Source organism: Saccopteryx leptura, chromosome 1, assembly GCF_036850995.1.
Source record: "Saccopteryx leptura isolate mSacLep1 chromosome 1, mSacLep1_pri_phased_curated, whole genome shotgun sequence".
In the NCBI taxonomy this organism is placed as follows: domain Eukaryota; kingdom Metazoa; phylum Chordata; class Mammalia; order Chiroptera; family Emballonuridae; genus Saccopteryx; species Saccopteryx leptura.
In genome coordinates, this window is record NC_089503.1 from 230,901,143 (window position 1) to 230,917,952 (window position 16,810).

At 38.2% G+C, this 16,810-nt stretch overlaps 1 protein-coding gene across 4 annotated transcripts in view; it reads right to left on the reverse strand.

The window, feature by feature from the left end:
* GUCY1A1 (guanylate cyclase 1 soluble subunit alpha 1) overlaps positions 1–14,933 on the reverse strand; it is a 52,584-nt gene extending 37,651 nt beyond the window's left edge. The window contains exons 1-2 of one of the 4 annotated variants that reach the window (XM_066387631.1): positions 14,778–14,933; positions 14,302–14,375 (exon numbers count right to left, since the gene is read on the reverse strand). The gene's annotated coding sequence lies outside the window, so the exon portion shown is untranslated. Of the gene's footprint in view, positions 1–13,868; positions 14,163–14,301; positions 14,376–14,462; positions 14,694–14,777 lie in introns of those variants that run through there. The other 3 variants (XM_066387639.1, XM_066387649.1, XM_066387658.1) reach the window with 3 other exon arrangements.
* Positions 14,934–16,810: the final 1,877 nt, after the last annotated feature.

Sequence of the window (16,810 nt, forward strand, 5' to 3'; positions counted from 1 at the left end):
TAATATCAATAAAATAGACTATTAGACTACTAATAAAGAAAGAGCAAAGTACAGACAAAAGGAAATAAAACCTATCAAAATGAAGTAAAATGAAGCTACCCTGGAACCTATAGAATATCTTTGCTTTCTTAAAAAAATTATAATGGGTTATTAATAAATTCATTTATAATTCAATCAATATTTGCAGAGCTTTTGACGAGAATAAAGGTATTCATTTTAATTCTTTTAAAAGTCTAGTATGGTTGTGTGTGTGTGTGTATACTTCTTAAACAACTCTAATAAAAATGGAGAAGAGGTAGAGACAGAATTATGATGTTTATAAGAAATATCACTTTTAGGCAGTGGCAGCAAAAGGATGATGAGAGAACGCTTCTTGTAATGTATGGAATTTAAGCTGATTTTTGAAAATAACTACAGAATGGACATAAAGATGTTAGCAAAAGGACATGCTACAGAGGGAGAGCAATGCAAGTGAGCTGAGAAATAAAGGAAGTTGTGGGAAGGGGCAGGAAAGGATGGCTGCTAGAGATATAATAAAATTAAAGTTTTCATCATGTGGCAATGAGCTAGGTTTGAGGAACAAGATCACTCTTGCTTGTCTGGAAGGATAATGGTGCCTTTAATAGAAAGATGTAGCAGAAGTCGGCTTGAGAGGAGAGATGTGCAATTTTGTTTCCTATACGTGGATCTCGAACTCGTAGAGGGGCATCTAGGTAGAGATGGGTTTGAAAATTGGAGACTTTAATTAAGGACCATTTAACATACTAGCGATATGAATTTGTCGTCCTTCACACAAAAGAAGCCATTAAAGTCAGGAGTTTATTTCAGCTTCTTTCAATCTATTCTGCATCAAAGGGCTGCATGTAGGTAGAGAAGATGGCCAAATTTAGTACTCTGGGAAAAATTCACATTTGAGGACTAGAGAAGGATGTTATGACTAACACAGAGAAGTAGCTATCAGATAAACATGATCAGAATGTAAACAGAAGAGGACACATGTTCAAAAAGAAGTATATGTTGAGAGTCTGAAGAGGGTGAGGAGGTGTATTAGTCAGTTAATGCTGCCATAACAAAATACGAGAGACTGGGTGACTTTAACAACAAACATTCATTTTCTCACAGTTCTGGAGGCTGGAAGTCTACCATCAGGGTGCCAGTATGACCCAGTTCTGGTGAGGACCCTTCCTGGTTGCAGATGGCCACCTTCTTGCTGTATTCTCACATGGCACAGAGAGTGAAGTAGAGCAAGCTCTCAGGTATACCTTCTTATAGGGGGACTAATCCCACCGCAATGGTCCCTCCTAATGATGTCTTTTAAACCTAATTATTTCACAAAGATCCACCTTTAAATACTATCACTTTGGGGATTAGGGTATCAACATATCAGTTGGGGTAAGGCATAATTCAGTCCATAGCAAGAAGACTGAGAAAATATCATTTGACTTTTAGGTTATAAAGTTATAACTTTTATGAGACAAATTTTCATAATAATAATAATAATAGATGAAAAATGAAATAAAATAAGGAGTTATAGAAGAAATAGTATAGTATAAATGAGTAAAGGTTACATTAAGGCCAATTACATTAAGAAAAATAGAAAGTTTGAAAGAATGATTTTGAAGATTAGAAATATCTTGATTTATGTATATTGATAGCTTTCTTGAAATAGAAATATTTATTATGCAGCGTACAGAGTTAACTTAAAGTCAAAGTATAGAGACTTCCACTTTTGATTAGTTTGTATAAAAATCACAACAAAAGACTCCCACTTTGACCCTAACAATGAGAACTGGCTCGATAAGCTAGACAATCATAGCTTTAAAAAATCTGTATATTAAAAAAACAGTTATACTTTGAAGTGAAAGACTGAACACTTTCTGACTACTATCAGAAACAAGGCAAGGATTCCTCCTCTCACATCTAGTCAACATCATACTGAAGTTAGGTCCTAGTCATTGAAATAAGTTAAGAAAACAAAGACAAAATATAGAAAGAGAAAACTAAAACTATTACTTACCTATATAGGCATTTAAGTAAAAATTCCCAAGGGATCTACAAAATAACAACTAGAATTAAGAAGTAATTTTAGAATAGTAGCAGGATACAAAGCTAACAAAAGAGTACACTGTAATTTCTGTACTGATAGTAAACAACAGACACTTCATTAAAGGAGATATATGAACAACCAGTAAAAAACTTTTTGATGTTCAATAATATTAGTCATGAGGAAAAAAAAGCCATTAGAATGTCTAAAATTCAAAAGTTTGACAATGCCAAGAGTTAGTGATGACACGGAATAACATTCTCAGATGCTGCTGGAGGGACTTCGAGAAGATACAGTCACTTTAAAAACAGTTAGGTGGTTTCTTAAAACCTTAAACATATCCTATTATATCATTTAGCTATTCTATTTCTAGGTATTTACTCAAGAGAAAAGTAAATATTTCAGCAAAAACTTGTATGTGAATGTTCACGGTAGCTTTATTTGTAATAACTAAAAATGAGAAACTATTGAAATATCTTTTGTCATGTGAATAAATAAAAATGATGTTGTACAGCCATTTATGTAAAGAACTATTACTTAGCAGATATATGCAACAAAGTAGATAATTATGTTGAGTGAATGAGTCCACACAAATTAGAGTATATATGGTAATATTACTTTTATATAAAATCTGGCCATCACAAACCAATTTGTTAAGTCCAGAAAGCAGACCAACAATTTTCTGGAGACAGAAGGGGGTGGGGAGAAACTGATTGGAAAGGAACACAAGAAAAATTTTAGGGGTGATGGAAATGATAATTGTCTTGAGAGTGGTGGTGGTTTCACAGATGTATACATCTGTCAGATCTTACTCAATTGTATATTTTATATACATATACATGAGATTTATTGTACATAAATTATACATTAGCTAAGTCATTAAAAAAAAAAAGCTCAGTTGAGGACTCAAAGAAACCTAAGTGATCTAGATTACAAAATAAATAAACAGCAGGTCGTAGGAGAGATGACAGCCATGTTGCTTTCAGCTCAGATCAAGTGGTGGCAAGTGACAGATTCTCTCATAAAGAAACGTCAAGAGAAATTGGTTAAATGTTTATCAGATTTTGAAGTGATACAAGAAAGATTAGACTCCTGAGGAGCTCCAAAACTTAGATTGACCAATTCTTCCATACTTGTAGTCCAATACATGAGTCATATGACACAAACACCCATATGACACATATATGACACATGAAGAGTAAGAAAAAGGTGACCAATGGTGAAGAAAAAACACTGAATAGAAACTGATCAGAAAATGTGCCAGATGTTCTTATCAGATAGAAACATAAAAATAAGCATGATGAATATATTACAGAATCCAGTGGCAGACTTGGATAGCATACATAAATAGGGAGTTTCCTCTGAGAAATGGAAACTGTAAGAAAAAAACTCATAGACATAGATGATGATTATCAGAGTACAAGGGGAAGGGGGAAGGTAGAAGAGGGTAAAGGGGAGATAAATGTGATGAACAGAAGGAGACTTGACTTAGGGAGGTGAACAAACAATACAATATACAGATGATGAATCACAGAATTGTATACCTGAAATCTACATAATTTTTTAACCAATGCCATCTCAACAAATTCAATAAAAAAGAAAAAGAAAAAAGAAAGTTAAAAATATTAAAAGTAAAAAATACAAAATATTATTTTAAAAAGTATATTGTAAGTCTAACTTCAGAAACAAAAAAAAAGCAAGGTGACAAATTATAGTAGAGACAATATGGCTATAACAGTGTTCAATAAGAGAATGATTGAGACATTGGACAGAAGAGTTAGGGAGTAAAGTACAGACCCCAGATTACCTGTTTGAAGTCATGAACACGGCATGATTCTTACACCACTTAGGGAAGCCTTTAACACATGGTACCAAGCAAAAATCCTTGATACTCAACACGGACCAATGATTATTATTTCTCAAGGACAGCTCATGGAAGGAATCATAGTCAGGCACCATTTTACTGTGTGTACAACAGACTGTCACAACATGCAGCTACCAGTTTCTACTAGGCACTGAAACAGATCGCACAGTAAGATAAAAATAACTAAACCAATTTTACTCTGGTTTGATTTAAATAGATAACGAAGGCCATAACAAGCTGGTGAGAAAAAATGTTCTAACCACCCCCATAACCTTGAGACACTTCTTCTTTAGCACTGAAGATAATAGGGCCTAAAAGTGTGAAGAAATAGTTCTTTTCAGCACCTTCTCTACTTTCTTTGACCTCCTTCTTCCTGTTGAGCACCATATTGTTGCCCAATGTCCCCTACTTGTATCCACCTTTCTAGTCTATGCTCCACATGTTAAGTTGTTTGTTTCCTTTTTCCCTTCACTTAAAAAACTTATGTCCAAGAAAACATGCTCTTAATCGAAGACAGAAGATACCATAATGAAAGTGACTTTTGCTATTGGGCAAACAAGGTGGTGGCGCTTTTCTGGGTAAAACAGTTATGGGATCCAAGAGATACAATTCAAAACACAAAAGCAATACAAAGAAATTTTAGGCTATGAGGCAGAACAAGTGGTGGAAGGGGTGGCCTTGCAATACCACTCATTTATGACCTACTGCTCTTGGCCAAGCCAACAGGTGAACTCTATACATGGTAAGCCAGTCTAAATCAGGATGAGCTTGGGCAGCTTCAAAGAGAGGGGGAGAAAGAGGAGAGAGAAAAGGCAGCAACTTCAGTTGGGACAATGTGCTAACCAATCAAGGTACAAACTCTATCAAGAAATATCACAGCTCTCCTACATACCGCTGCTGAATAACTTTTAGCGTAAGATGACACAACAAGAGTTTAAGAATTCTATTCTGAGTAGTCACTGAACAGAACCAGAAATAAATATGGGGGCATGTTAAATTGTTATTTGGGGATAGAATTGAACAAAGAGAAATGCTACTTATAATTAGTGACTGAAAATATTTTAAAGCATGGCAAAATGGAATTTTACCAAAAAAGTTTTCAGTGGGAGGACTGCATTTTGCTAATCACAGTTACAGATGTATAGTGCTAATTCATTCTAAGACTATCTTGTTTTAAATGTTTACATATAAAGTATTAAGATATCAATATTATTGTGTTATCCATATCTCTTCCGTGTTACTTTTGTAACCTTCAAAATACTTCAAATCCATGTAGCAACTTCAAAAACATTAATGGATTAAACTACAGGCGCAAAATATACAACAACTTAATAGAATGTTGAAATTCCTTGCTTATGTTTTATTAATTTACTATATAAGCCACATATTTACTTATAACAAAGCACATCAGCATGAAAAATGGAAAATTTAGACTCATAAACACTAAGAATTTCAGTGTATACACATAAAATTAGACAAGTAAAATAAGTCTCTAATAAAAACATGCAGTATTTAAGTTGTACGATTTATTAACCTCACAAATAGAAACACCTGATACAAGGCACAAATAATTCCCTAGTTAAGTCTAGAAATGTGTATCAAATTTGGATAGTTTGAATTGATTTATTAAGTTCTAATTAAAAGTGATGTGTTTGCCATATCCTTTCCCACACTCAAAAAATGAAATGGCTCCACATGACCTAATAAAGCAGAGTTAGCCTGACATCCTGGTCTTGTTGAAATCTAAGCCCTCTCTACCTTCCATCATTTCATAAATATTCTCCTGCATAACCTCATTGCTCCCCGCAGGCCCATGCCATCTCACACATTTTTATTGAGTGCTCATGACCCATGGAGCACTTCTGCTAGGTGTCTGTGAGTAGAATGAGAACTTAACAGAAATGGTACCTCCTCCCACGAAGTATCAGGCTAATGGGCAAAAGAGGCAATCAGCAAGCAATTGTAGCAGTGCATAATAGTGTGATAGGGAAGGATAGGGAGTTAAAGGAAAAGATGCCAAGACACTCAGTTCAGACTAGGAAGATCAGGAAACATTTCTGAAAGGTAGAGCTTAGTCTCAGATTCAAGGGTGAGTGGGTCTGGGCCTCTCAAAGATCAAGCAAGGGGAAAGAAAATCTAGTAAGGATGGAGCAGGAAGGGCAGTAGTGTTTTCCACCAAGGAATGTGGCTTGAGAAAACTTGGTGTTGCCCTTTCTCCTTTCATACCTTGGTTACACACACATACATACCACTCACCTATATTCTCCAATGTTCCTTTCACTCCCTCTGTCTAGAACAGCTTTCCACTAATCTCTGTATTTAAATCATACAGGTCTTGGACAGTCCAGCACCTGGTCCTGTTTTAAAATTTCAACTAAGTGCTCCATTTTCTCTAGAAAGCCTTCTTCTACATCTCCATCTTGCATAACTCTCTCTCTCTTTATTTAAGTTTAGATGTTATTAAAACTGCACCACAAATATTACGCTGATTGTTAAGTGCTGACATGTATAATTCTGAGACTATTTCTGGGTTCTTTTATCTCCACATGCACATATTAAATTCCCCCGAGTCAGCGACTGTGTCATAAACTTTGCTTGTAGCTCTGTCAGTGACAAGCTTAATCTATTATAAACTTTATGGAGAGAAGTACAAAAACGTGACTGAACCTCTGGGAAGAGTGTCATAAAACAATTTAAGCTTTCAAAAATAATACATTCAAAGTCCTGGCTGGTTGGCTTAGTGGTAGAGCATCAGCCCAGCGTGTGGAAGTCATGGGTTCAATTCCCGGTCAGGGCACACAGGAGAAGTGACACCCCCATTTCTGTTTCTCCACCCCTATTTCTCTCTCTTCACCTCCCACAGCCATGGCTCCAATGGTCAAGCAAAGCTGGCCCCAGGTGCTGAGGATGACTACATGGCCTGCCTCAGGCACTGAAATGGCTTGGTTGCCAAGCAATGAAGCAAAACTCCAGATGAGCAGAGCATCATCCCCTAGTAGGCTTGCCCGGTAGATCTCAGTTGGGGTATATGCAGGAGTCTGTCTCTGCCTCCCTGCCTCTCACTTAATAATAATAAAAAATAATAATACATTCAAAAGAAAGTTATTTTAATTCTTCTTAATATTACTAGATAAAGTGGCTATAATGACATTTTTATTAGATATAGGAAGGGTTCACTGATGCAGGATAAAGAAATTCAAATAATAGCACATGACCACACAGGCAGAACTACTCTATTCTTGTTCTGTTTCATCTCCATTCCTTAAGAAAATAATATTCATGCTAGCAAAACACAAATATCAAAATAGCAAATTTACAGGCTCAAGATATAGTATTCCATTAAATATTCTAAATTAGTTTAAATTCACTAATTTGGGGAAATTACAGTGCAAAGTATTGAAAGCATTTGAGAATAAGGTAAGTGAAGAGTTAAACATCATCTTTACAAAAACTATAATGAATAAAAGGGTTGCTAGAGAACAAAGAATCGGCCATTGTCTCAATTTTCAAAATAGGGAAAGTAGATTCCAACAACTCTAGCCTAGAGAGCTTGACATTAATTCTAGGCACAATTCCCAAGAAATTCTTAAAACTATGGAATGTGAACATTTGAAATATGAAGTGTCATTACCTACAAGCTAGTGTTATTTCCTCTTAGTTTTAATAGAGTTACTTAATATCTATTCTGCAGAAAGTGGAAATGCATTTCAGCAAGGAATTTGACCAAGTCTGTCACAGTATACTCTTGGGCCACACAAAAAAATGTAAACTCAGAGGAAAGAGAGTTATCTGACTATATAACTGGTTGAAAAGCCTTATAAAAGGAACTAATTCTCAGACTCATGAAAAGTAAGAAAAAGGTGGCCATGAGGATGTCAAATATCCTTTCATTTCAGCATTTTACATATTTACTCAGATGAAGGTATTAATTGTATCCTGATCAAATCTGTTAATGCCTCTACATTGGAAAGAACTGCTAATCTATATCATAGAATCCAAAATTATCTTGACCTTTTGAAATAATACACTAGCCAAAGGTAAAGATTCAGCTTAATTACAGTAACTATTTTTAAAAGTCCCAAATCAAGTGGCCAAAGGTGCAATTAGGGAGAAGTATACTTGCACACGAAGAAGCAACAATGATACATAATTAAATAGTGTGTTATGAATGCATAAAGAAAATAATGCGGGAGAGAAAAGATTAAATTTTAGAATAATTAGTTATATGGTATCTGGAAGAGAACACTGAATATATCCCATAATATTAGTCCACTCTTCTAGATTCAACTTGAGGACCACACTTTAAGTAAACAGGAGTGCATCCAAGAGAGAAATGCCCTGATGAGAATGAGACTCTCAAACTGTGCCAATTCAGGACGAGTTAAAGGAACTGAATATTACCATAGAAACTACAAGAGTTGTCATATATAAAAGCATTTTGTATAGGTATTCTAAGAGGTAAAAAATGGGATCTAAATATTATAGAGGCAAATAGTATATAGCTCAATATAAAAAGTTCTTTTTAAAACTTATTTATTGATTTTAGAGAGAGAGAAAAAGAGAGAGAGAGAAACATTGATTTGTTGTTCCACTTATTTATGCATCCATTGGTTGATTCTTGTATGTGCCCTGATTGAGGATCAAACCCACAATCCTGGTGTTTCAGGACAACCCTCTAACCAACTGAGCTTCCCAGACAGGGAAGAAAAGAGTTCTTATGCTAAGAACAGGTGAAAGAAAGAAGTACCTCCTACATTGAAGATACATCTTAATTGATCTTCATATTCCCTATGAATTCAGAAATAAGATTATCTGCTAAGGAAGAAAAGAATAAGGATAGTTTGAGTGGACTGGATAACCTGGAAAACTCTGGAACATGTACTATGAAGATATGGACAATTATTCAAGAGAGATTAAAATAAATTCCTAGCACTGTAATCATACCTCAAACTGAATCAGGTGAACATGAATCAGGTTCCAGTGGCAAGAGATCCAAAGACTGGAACAGAATTGATATATATCATTGTCTAACATGACTGTGGTAAGTAAAAAGAAGGCAATACGAGAAAATTAAGTGTGGCCAAAGAAAAATAATGGAAGAGGATGGTGTCGAGTAACGGTGAGTGGGATCACTGAAAGGATAGGAGGTTGTGGTCAGAAAGAGATGAGATTCTGAGCTTTTTCAGCCGGGGCAATTCTGAGGGACATGAGGGCCCAGGTGGGGGAAATCGGTGGCTTCCCAAAGGGAAGGAAGGGCAGCAGGGTGAGGTCCCGTGCAAGCTGACCATGTGGATGTTGAATGACGTCCTGAACAATGCCAGCAGACTGAATGCAGAAAGAAGAACCTCCATGACTTTAGATTCTAAAGGGAAGTGGGATGTTCAGGGGCACCAAGCATTGGTAATGGAGAGATGATAGATGACATTAGTGAAGGAGGTCAAAGGGTAATTGGGCAATGGTAAAGAAATCACAGTTTACAAGCAGATTGAATAGGCTGCAAGCCATATGAGAGAAAACCATAGTGACCACAGAGGGTCATTGCAAAACAAATATCGTTCTTTAAATTTTAGAGGGAGGAAGAAGGGAAGGAGAAGTGGAGAGAGAAAGAGAAATAGATAGATAGATAGAGAGAGAGAGACCAATTTGTTATTCCACTTATTTACATATTAATTGGTTGACTCTTGTACGTGCCTTGACCTGAGATTGAACTCACAACCTTGGTGTATTGGGATGATGCTCTAACCAACTGAGCTCCCTGGCCAGGGATAAATTGTATTCTTTTTTTTTTTTTTCTTCCTGAAGTTAGAAGCATAGAGGTAGTTAGACAGACTCCCGCATGCGCAGGGGTAGTCAACCTTTTTATACCTACCGCCCACTTTTGTATCTCTGTTAGTAGTAAAATTTTCTAACCATCCACTGGTTCCACAGTAATGGTGATTTATAAAGTAGGGAAGTAACTTTACTTTATAAAATTTATAAAGCAGTTACGGCATGTTAAAGCATATGATAATATTTACTTACCAAGTACTTTATGTCATATTTTCGCTAAGTTTGGCAGAATAAATCTTTATAAAACAACTTACTATAGTTAAATCTATCTTTTTATTTATACTTTGGTTGCTCCGCTACCGCCCACCATGAAAGTTGGAACGCCCACTAGTGGTGGTAGGGACCAGGTTGACTACCACTGCACATACGCCTGACTGGGATCCACCCAGCATGCCCACCAGGGGGTGATGCCCTTCCCATCTGGGGCATTATTCTGTTGCAGCAAGGAGCCATTCTAGCACCTGAGGCAGAGGCCATGGAGCATCCTCAGTGCCTGGGGCCAACTTTGCTCCAGTGGAGCCTTGACTGCAGGAGGGGAAGAGAGTGAGAGAAAAGAAGGGGGAAAGGGTGGAGAAGCAGATGGGCGCTTCTCCTGCGTGCCCTGACCAGGAATCGAACACACCAGGCCGACACTCTACCACTGTGCCAACTGGCCAAGGCCTAACTTGTATTCTTGAACAGAACAACATATAATGTCAAGATGTAAAAAACTTACTTTAATAATTACAGAGATCACACAATTAAATTTATTAGACACACTCTGTGCCAGACACTGAGTTCAGTGATGAATATCCTGAAGGAGACTAGAGTTTGATAAAAGATACAGACACCTATGCAAGTCCTTTTAATGTAATGTAGCACAGAAAAGGGGAATGTATAGGTTAGGTCAGACCTGGAAATAATTTAGGAGGAGAAAGTTTTCCCTGGTCTGCCCTACTTCCTTTCCTCGGCGTGTTCATTCCCCAGCCCTGGTCTTCTGTTGGCTTCTTGCTAAATTCCTACTATGGTGATAAAGAGTAAGTGGTGAGTTATTTGAGTTGCCTTTGATTTTCTGAAAGGGAGGGTTCATTTTAATAAAAGATTATTAATGGCCAGAAATTATTCCAGATTGATGAAATTAGTAACAAGAGCAGTGAGAATCACATTTTTATGGAAAGGGTGGAGGGATGTGCAACAAAGACCCTCAAGTTTTATCAGATAGTCTAAAACTCTTCACTCCTTGCATATAATTCTATCCATTCTGTATAAGCCTCAAGGCCATAGGAAGATAAAGCCTGTTGGACTGAACTTAGGGGAGAGAAAAAAATGAAATAGGACATATACTTTCCAACTGTTTGAGAGAAATGGGAGCAAATGTGATTCAGGACAGTCAAAAAATTACGACAACCCCAATTAAGTCAACTAGTTTATGGGCAATTAAACTTGTTTATCTACAGACCTAAAAATTTTCAAAACCTGTTCTTCTATTAGGTTAAGATGGAGACAGCCAAAACAAAACTATTGCACGGCACCTAATCAATAGTTACTGAGTAAATCTAAATAATCTAGAGATAAACAAGCATTGACATTATCGTTAATTTAGAATGAAAAGTACATTCTACAAATATGCAGAAAAGTAATAATTGGTAATGTTTCAGAAAATTTGCTTGGGTAAATATTTATCATTTAAGTAGTAGAAAAATCAGTACTGTAAAAGTTATATATTTTAGCAAATAAAAGCTAAGAACCTTTCTGGAAAATCTGCCATATAGAAAATATTCTGAATAAATAATTTTCTCCAAAATGTGGTCCCATCAGTAACATAGTTTTTGACTTGGTATATTCAAATACTGCTTTAAATTTTCATCTCTCCTTACTAGAAGAGATTCATTCTTAAGGCTAATTTGATTTTCATCTATTTCTGGAAAAGGTTAATTAGAAAGTTTGTGGGTAAATATGTTGTTTTAAACTAACTTGTAAAGAAAATCAGTATCCTCCTCCCTATACCCACATTAATTGTTGGCAAATGCAACCTACAAATGTAAACATAGAATTCAATTTCTCTTATATTGTTTCAGACAAAATTTAAAGTTATATAATATCTTTATCAAAAAAGTAATGTTAAATAAGGGTTTTTTGTTTTGACAATGTCTATGACAAAACTGTTCACACATAGTCCTAAAATGTATTGACGTATTCATAATAGAAATAATATAATTTTAGTTACCACTTCTTTACTTTTTAGTACAATATAATAACTAACACGGTTTTCAAAATAATACCTTAAAGCAAGATAATTTAATAAACCATAGTTAGAAGAATATTAGTACTAAGTATTGTGAAGTTTTCCACATTTCTTTTTCCTTTAGTGTTGCCAGGTTTAAATAAAATATCTTTACATTTCATTCTGCATTCTGTAAATGACAGCTGTCTTAGATTCCTTATTTTCTACCTGTCCTCCATTTAGAAACATGGCTTTTCAGGGGCTTTTTATATTCATACACTATAAAACACCACACCAAGCACAAGTACTTTATCTTTTTGTTGGCTTTCAAAGAAATAGAATTTTATTTCTTTGTCATACACTACAAAGAAATCTTACAGTACAAGGAGAAACAGAAGATACCTATTCATTCATTATAAATTTCTATGAAATAAATTTTATCTACCCAAGTATCCTATCTGATATATTTAAAAACATACAAGTGGGTATATTTTATATGAAATGTTTCATTATTGTAATACTATTTAATTATTCTAGAATTATTCCTACTATTCTATCAGAAGACTTTATGTAGAAAGCCCATTGTTTTGACAAGGAAAAGTGGAACTTACATATTTTAATTTTGTGGTTCTTATTTTTCTATTGAGTCATAGATTTCTTTGGCTATCTGAGGACTCTAGGCTATCTCCCTAAATATACAGCAACTCAGATGTTTGCGTACAATTTCGGGGACTTCGTGACCCCTTGAAACAGATCACAGAACTAGTTATGTGGTAACTGAACAGAGCATAGACTACACAGACAACCTCCTTTATTACTACTGAAAAACTAATAAAGTTTATATGACTTTTTGACAAATTAAGGTTTGCTTTGGAATTTTGAACATTCATATATTTATGTTGTTAATGTTTTTTACATTCTTCATAATATATAGTACTTGAAATGCCATGACTAAAGAAAAAATATATATAACTATATTAGGAAAAGCAACAGATTAATTCTACATTATGAACCAAGATATAAAAATCTACATCACTAAATGCTTCAACATTTTATATATGTAATCAGAGAGAGTGTTAATGATTTTCCTACCTAGCCCAGTTCTAGTAAGTAGGTAGACATGTAACGAAATCACCCTGAAAATTACTACGGATTTATAAATGAAGAGAACTAACCCTGAAAATTACTACGGATGTTATAAATGAAGAGAACTAACCCTGAAAATTACTACGGATGTTATAAATGAAGCTTTAATTTAATATATACAGTTTTAAATGTAAACACACACACACACACACACACACACACGCACACACACAGAGGGGTTTCCAATATATGGGAAACCAAGAGGCCTTTGGCCAATCACCATTAAATGAGATACACAGCCTTCTGGTTTACTTCAGACGATGTAACCTGTTTATCAAGTGCAGAATGAAGGAACAGACGTGTGAAAACAAGTGAGAAAGAGAAAAACGCAGGAATTCCACAGCCAGAAATCACATGATCACATTGCATCGCAGCGCCTCACACTAGTGTCACAGTGAGGCGGCTCAGCCCACCAGGTGCAGGCTCCCAGCGCAGACCCGCAGCACAGAAGCGATGCTGGCCCCTTGCTCGGTTTCCCCGGGTGCGGCAGTCATAATGAAAACAGAAATTAGACCGCGGGGCAGTAATGAACACACGGGCGCAAGCGCTCTCTCGCTCCTTCTGTCTCCGTCTCTCCTTTCCCCCCACCCGCGTGCGAGCGCGCGCACACACACACACACACACACACACACACACACACACACACACACACACACACACAGACTCACACACCCTTCACTCGAGTCCCTGAGCAGCCCCACTGGAAGTTTCCTGGCTGCCTTCTCTAAGCAATCCTGCTACCCTCGCCGTCTGCTCTCGAGGAGGTGGACTCGCTCACCCACCGCGTAGCAAGCGGAATGAAGTTGCCCTAAAGCCGGGGCTCAGGTCCCTTCGCTCTGCGGCCGGCGCTGCGGTGCTCTGGAGGCCGTGGGAGAGCAGCGGCCCCCACGCGCCCCGCGCCTTCCCACGGCCCGGCTCCGCGAGCGCAGCCGTGGGTGCGGTCGGCCCGGCGCCCGGCCCCGCCAGTCCTCCTCCTTTGGGCGTCGTAGGTCCCCCGGGCCCTCGGCGGGGCCCCCGGGCGCCGTCTCCTTTGCTCCCTCGCTCCTCCCCAGCGTGGGAACCGGGCCCCGGCCACCGAGGGCTGGGCAGCTGGCAGCGCCAGGAAGGCTTCCCGCGGTCGGGGTGCTGGGGTCACGATTCCAGGCTGGGGGCCGGGAGAAACAGGCCACCCCCCAGAGGAGCCCCGACCCGCGTGGGTACGCAGCGACCACTTACTCGGTGGCTTCCCAGAGCTCGGGACTGCGTTTGCGGATCTCCAGCAGCTCCAGGGCGCGCCTCGCAAATTCGCACTGAGAACACAAAGAAAGAGGGGGCGTCAGGGGCGGGAGCGGGGACCCTGCGGTGGCACGTGTCGGTCCCTGAGCCAGTGCACCCACCACACACTCGGCCACAGCGCTCACACTTGGGCTCACTCCCGTCTACCTGCTCAACAGGCTGGGCGGGACGCGACGTGCCTCTGCGACCCGATTCCCGCACTGCCCCGAAGCATTCAGTCCATCCCGGGAGCCCTCCCTCCCTGTGCCTCCGTCTCTCTCTCTCTCTCTCTCTCTCTCTCTCTCTCTCTCTCTCTCTCTCCGATGACCTCTAAAGATCCCTGTAAGTTCCTTTCCCTACTGCGCTCGACTTCTTTTCAGAACCACTACCCTTCCATGCACCGAAAAAACAAAAAGAAAGTAGCGGCTATAACGCACCATGGTGAGGTCACTCAGGGTCCTTCCCTGCCGGCAGCGCTCCCTCCTCCCGCACATGCAGGTCGCCTGGGGCGGCTCCCCAGCTGCTGTCTGCTTTTTGCCTAGGGTCTCGCTAGGCGAAAGTGTAGGAAAGCTGCACAGAAATCTGCTTGTGGAAAACCCGTTGGGCTGAGTCCCACCCACTACGCCCTGTGTGGGGCAGGGGAGCTGAGAACTGGCCCCTACAGCTACCCAATCGCCACCCCAGCAGTTAGTTTGTGGAGACAGAAGAGGGAACGAGGACAGAAAAAGAGAAAGGAAAAAAGGAGGGAACTCAAGAAAAATTTAGCGTTACCTCCAATTCTTAAATTTTTCCCCAAACCTACCACATATTCTGCTCCCATTTTAGACTCATCACATTTACAAATTTTTCTTCCATGTTTTCCTACTATACTCTTCTCATGGCAAACATTAGTCAGAGTAAGCAAACAAAGACACTAAAATAAGAAAAAAAGGCTTTTAAAGAAACTTTGCCCCAGTAGCAGGCAAAAGTTTAAAAAACCTGTAAGTTTGCATGCTTTGATCTTGCCACCTCTGAACTTGCTCTTCCTTGACTCCCAACCCATCAGCCCATGATATCTTAAGTCAAGAGGGCTTCTCTCCCCAGGGTACTTAGAATGTAAGACCTAGAAGGAAAGAAAAAGAAATACCCACTAATGCATAATTAAAAGAGAATCTCATACTACTTAATTTTTTTTCAATGATATGAAGGCACAGAAGAAGAGATTTTTTTTTTCTTGCAAGAGAAATACTTGATAAGATTTCTTTGCTGAAATCTCTGAATACAACAGGTTATGTGGCACTTGACAAGGGGGAATTAAAGTTGCACATAGAGTTAAGATTGTTAATCAACTGACCTTGAGAAGGGGAAATTACCCCAGATTATCTATGTGGGTCCATTGCATTTACAAGGTTCTTATAAATGAAAGATAGAAGCAAGAGAGTCAGGGTCAGAATCAAAGAGAGTCAGAGTAATACAAGGTGAAAAAGAGTTACCAGTAATCGCAGGCTTTGAAGATATAATGGAGTTATTGTAATTACCAAGGGATGTCTGCTGTCTTTAGAAGCCAGATCAGCCTACAAAACTGATTCTCCCTTAGAGCCTTCAGAAAAGAACACAGACCTGCCAATACTTTGATATTAGTCCAGCAAGATTTATTTCAAACTTCTGACCTCCAGACATGTGGGATAATACATGTGTATTAAGTAACTAGGTTTAACATTATTTGTTACAGCAACAATGGGAAATGAATACAGATTTCAGCACTGGGAAGAGGGGTGTTGGTGCATTAAATATCTAAAAATGTAAAAGTAACTTTGGGGTGGGGAAATGCCAAAGGCTGGAAGAATTTTGTGGAACCTGATTCTTAAAAACCCTAGGTTGCTTGAATGCAATGTTAGGAAGAACATGGATATTATCTCTGCCAGTGAGGAAGCCATGGAAGAGAACACCTATATCATCTCAGAGAATACTTAATGTCATTAAGAGACTGCTGGTGGAACCATGAATGTTAAAGTGCTGGTGGCGATGACACAAATGGAAATGTGGAACCCATTACTAGATACTGGAGGAAAGGATATCCTTATTTTATAGTGGCAGATCTTCTCTGAACTGTCATCTGCCATATACATAAATGATAAATTTGCATATTTAAAAGAAGATTTCTAAGCAAAGTGTTGATAGCATTGCCTGGTTTATTCTTGCTGCTTATTGTAAAATGTGAGAGGAAAGAGATTGAAGAAAGAACTATTAAGCAAAAAAGGTATACCACTTGCTGATTCAGAAAATCCTCAGCTTATTTTGATTACAAAAGATGCCATGCCATCCTTATCCAGGTAAGCATAACATCCTTGCATTGTGGCAATCCCGGGAGAGTTTATTGATTTTCATATTTAAAAAATACAGATCCCACATTTTTATTTTATATCCTAAAGTAATAGTTACAGTCACTCTCTTATTCCTAACATTATTACAGACAAAGCACTCACATTCC